This window comes from Ipomoea triloba, chromosome 11 (assembly GCF_003576645.1).
Source record: "Ipomoea triloba cultivar NCNSP0323 chromosome 11, ASM357664v1".
Taxonomy (NCBI): Eukaryota; Viridiplantae; Streptophyta; class Magnoliopsida; order Solanales; family Convolvulaceae; genus Ipomoea; species Ipomoea triloba.
The window spans coordinates 24338775-24343650 of NC_044926.1; positions in this window are offsets into that span (position 1 = coordinate 24338775).

Here is a 4876-nt window from a genome sequence, read left to right on the forward strand (position 1 = left end):
CAGGGCATACATACATATTGGCCGCCACCGACTACTTTTCAAAGTGGGCAGAAGCCGTGGCATTAAAAGAAGTAAAGAAGGAAAATGTGGCAGACTTCCTCCGTGTTCATATCATCTATCGGTTCGGCATCCCACGATATATCTTGACTGATAATGGGAAACCCTTTGACAATAAATTGATGGACAAGATCTGCAAGCTGTTCGACTTTCAGCAGCGGAACTCATCAGCATATTACGCAGCTGCGAATGGACTTGCGGAAGCTTTTAACAAGACCCTATGCAATCTATTGAAAAAAGTGGTCTCAAAATCGAAACGTGATTGGCATGACAGAATGGAAGAAGCATTATGGGCATATAGAACCACATACCGCACACCTACTCAGAGCACTCCGTATTCTCTGGTGTATGGTGTGGAAGCAGTCTTGCCTCTAGAGCGCCAAATACCTTCTTTAAGGTTGGCCATACAAGAGGATCTCACTGATGAGGAAAATGCCAAGTTACGCTTGGCTGAGCTAGAAGCCTTGGATGAAAAATGGCTGCAAGCTCAACAGAGCTTGGAATGCTATCAAGCTCGTATGTCAAGAGCCTTTAACAGAAGGGTGAGGACCCGTTCCTTTCAAATTGGTGACAAAGTACTAGCTGTTCGAAGACCAATCATTGTGACACGAAAAACCGGCCACAAGTTCACTCCAAAATGGGATGGCCCCTATGTGGTTCAAGAAGTATACACCGGTGGGGCTTACAAGTTGGTTAGTGAAGATGGTTTGAAGGTTGGTCCAATCAATGGAAGATTCCTAAAGCTCTACTACCCTTAAACTTAGGGTATCAACACAAGTCATAAACGCTCCTGGCCCGCATGAGTTAAAACTGCGAACGGTTTAAAAAAAAAAAAATCATTTGAACTACGTTTGACTTGATCTCCTTCGCAGGAGTACGTAGGCAGCTTAGAAACACTTTCTCTTCTAAGTTCAGTCATAATTAAAATAAATCCTTTTATGTCAAGACCGTTCGAAACAACTTAGATTCATTGAAGTTTAGTCATTTCATTGTATGTTGTGATTTAAAGTAGATTCTCTCGTTAGTTGATTTTGAAGTGACTCATTTGGGGTTTATTCAAGCTTGTGAAAAGGAAAGAAAGTATATTGAACTTAACTCATGTCGAAGTCTCGTTTCAAAAGAAAAGAACTCATACAAAGTCGAAATGAAAAAAAAGCAAAAACTAAAAGAGTACGATATCTAAACATCAAAGATCTACACTATTCGAAAATTCATCAAATCTGCTTTGTCTGCTTCTAGATCTTTCTCCGCTAAGGAAAGCTTATCTTCATCTTCACTTGTCAACATGGGAGTCGCCTGAATGCGTTTCACTGTTTCTTCGGCAGAAGTCACAACCTCTTGTGATGTGTCACGCAGTCCTTGAGCCTCAGTCACAAGTTCTTGGAGCTTTGGCCTTTCGTCATGGATCCTGGTCAACTCCTCCCTTGAATCCTTTATGGTTCTCTCAGCCTCCGTTATGGTTTTCTCTGCTTCCTTTATAGCTTCTTCTAGGAGGGTCACTCGTCCGTCAGAATCCTCAAGGATCTTTTGCTTCTCCGATAGAAGGATTTGAGTTTCAGAGAGCTTTTGTTGAGCATCCTTAAGAGCATTTCGCGCCGAACATAACTCCGCAACTTGAGTTTCAACTGGCATCGCTTCTGAGTGCTGGGACCGTATCTTATCATAATACTCAGCCTTCTTAAAGAAAACATCCACCCTGTTTTCTAATGATGACAGGTCTACCGCGTTATGTTTCATAAGTTGGATTTGTCTCTCAACACTTCCTTTGAAAGAAGAAACACTTTCAGCCGGAGTTTCCTTTAGGTTCTTGCAGATATCATTCCAAACGCCTGCGATCATGGCCATATACTTTGACATGAAGGAATCTGCAATAGGAAGAATAGAGACATGAGACGGTTCCGGTCGTGCTCCTTTGTGAGGTGGGTTTGAGGGCAACGGTGATTGCTGAGATGCTGCCACTTGATTAAGGGATTCAGAACTGTCGCTATGTTCCGCCTCGCCTATAGAAGAATGTTGATTCGACGACCGGGCGTCATTGCTGACATGTAACCCAGCAGAACCCTATAAAAGGAATACGTATATCAATAAGACTAAGATTTTGAATCATGGTGAAAGGGAAAAATTTAGGAAAGTTTCCTAACCTCGTTCGACGGTCTTCTGTTTCGTTTAAAATTGCGATCACTATCAACATCCTCGTCCGAGCTTCGGTGCCTCACTTGCTCCTCCCTCCTCTTTTGGGTTGTATGTTCTGGTACTTGATCGTGGGAGGCATCCTGTACTGGTGCTTTGCCTTTTCTCAAAGTATCCAGTTGATCCCTTTGTTCTTGAGTTATTCCCTCTCTAACGGTTACGTTTGGATCACCATTAATGACTATGTCTGTGACGCGATTCTCAAGGAGATTTGCATGCACGTCAACCAACCAGGCTTTGTAGGTGTCTGAGACATGTTTCTTTGGAATAGCCGGGATCATGGGAAATGTTGCCCTAGACATAGAGTGGAAGTGCTCATACTGGCGATGGAGTTGAAATCCCTTAGCAAGTGTGACGTCGCGGTCATCCGTCAGTAACAAACCGGGGGCAGATGCTTGGTAGAATCCAAACTGACGACTGAAGCGATGGGGTACATAAGGCTCAGCCTTACATTGGCGTCCTTGGCGTAAAACAAGAAAACCAGGGCGCAAACATATGAAATATTCAAAATTATCTTTACCCCCTCTCTTGTCATCACAGAAAAAGAAGTCTCTACCATTTTGACGAGACATGCAAAGCCAAGACGCGTGTTCGCCCTTAAAAATCCTCTTACGAGCATCAATTCTGTCGTAGTACTTAGCACCGCCTTCTCCGGAAGAAGTGACCATCTTTGGAGACAACAGCATGAGGCTAGGGGTCTTGAAGTGAGTATTGAAGTAAGCTGCTAGCCATCCATATACATAATGGATGGGGAAGGGGGTGCCGATTTGACCAGGAGAGAAAGACTCTGAAATCGAGTTTAACCCATAGTAGATGCTGGCAAGGACTGGAGGTGCGAGGCATACCTTAATCCCTCTCGCCATTTTGCACGCCATATTAAAAGTCTCAGGGCGAATGGTTGCCGTTGGGTCACCCGGTAGTGCGAACGTACAGAGCCAACACGCTAGAAATGCTGCTAAGTAGACTTCCTGTTCAAGATTTGGGGGGATGTTTAGTTCGACGAAGGGTGCTTTACTCACATTCGACCATCTAGGAGCAGTTTCAAGGATCCCGCTTGGGTTGTGAGTAGCCTTTGGTCGAGATTTCTTATTCTCTTTTCGAGGTGGAGGAGCTGGATATCTTCGGGTTTTCCTGCACCATAAGTCGATCCATCGGGATGCTTGAATAAAAGTGGTGTGATTTTCTTGTTGAGTCAAATGGAAAAATGCCTCGAATAAGTGCGCACAACATGTGTATGAACCCTTGTTCAAGTCCAAGGCGTTTGGGATGCGCTCATCGTAGATATCCCCAAGCAATGGCAACCCTCCAAGCACGTACAAATCTCGCAGCGATATGGACATCTCGCCGGAGGAGGTAATTAATGTGTTGGTTCGTGGGCACCACGCTTCGCAAAAAGCTTGGACAATGTCAACGTTGCGGTCATATGTGAATAGTGACGCGAACACGGCATCATATATCATGCCTTCCCTTAGAGGTTTTCTGAAGAGGTTAAGTACATCTTCAGCCCATTCCCAGTATCCTGGAGTGTAAATGAATTCGCCTCTAAAATCGATGTCGTTACCCCACTTGACCTCATCGTCAATTATGCGATTCCCCAGCGTGGGAAGGATGTCCGTGGAAGGTTTGTGTTTCAATCCCGGTTGCAAAGTCCACACTTTGGACGGTGGAATGTCGTACTCAGGAGTCCAGTTGCGTTCGTGATATGACACCGTGAGCTTTGGCGGTGAAGGGGATGCAAGGGGTTGATTGACGGCCAATGTGACTTTGTGGTCGCTCTTGGTGCTTGATATCACCAATTTCCTTTGTCCTTCAAACCATTGGTCTTGAAATTGCACCATCTTTGAGCCGCGTTGAGATTATGCCAAAATTGAGAAAAATTACTACAAAAAAATAATGATGATAATGATTAAGGTTATCATTATTATTTTCATCATTATTAACAAAGTTATTATTATTATTATTATGATCTAAGGTATAAGATAATAGTAATAATTAACTTTGTTGTTGTTTAGAGTTATGAAAGTAAAAAACAAAAGAAAAAGCAAAAGATCAAGGGAAAAAAAAAACGAAAGAAAAATGAAAAGAAATAGAAATAAAAAAAAAGAGCAAAAAAAAAAAAAAAAAAAGAAACAAAACAAAAGGAAAAAACGTAAAAGCAAAACAGAAAGAAAAAGAAAGAAAAAAGGCAAAAAGGAATAAAAGAAAAGAAACGAAAGATTGAAAAGAAAAGGAAAAAAGAGAAAAAAAAAACAGAAAAGGAAAAGTTACATCAATTTTATATTATAATTGGTTATGCATTTTGTATGCACAATTATAATATAAGTCCAAAGTTTTGTATATTATGTACAGTAAGATGTGATGGGTGGGACCCAATAGAGTTAATGGTTCCTTCCATTCCCCATAAAGCTGGCGCCTGGTGGTAATAATTTAGGTGTTTCAGTAGCTTTAGTTCCTCAAGGAAAACAGCCAACTATTCTACTCCAATACATTAAAATTGCGGATCTCCCTCTCCTAGCCGAACTGCGAGTAAAAAATCCAACGGCGAGGGACCATGTCAGTTTCATCGACGGGAAAGTTCTTTTTTTTTTTTTTTTTTTTTCTCTCTTCTTGTTTTCTCCGGCGACGGAAA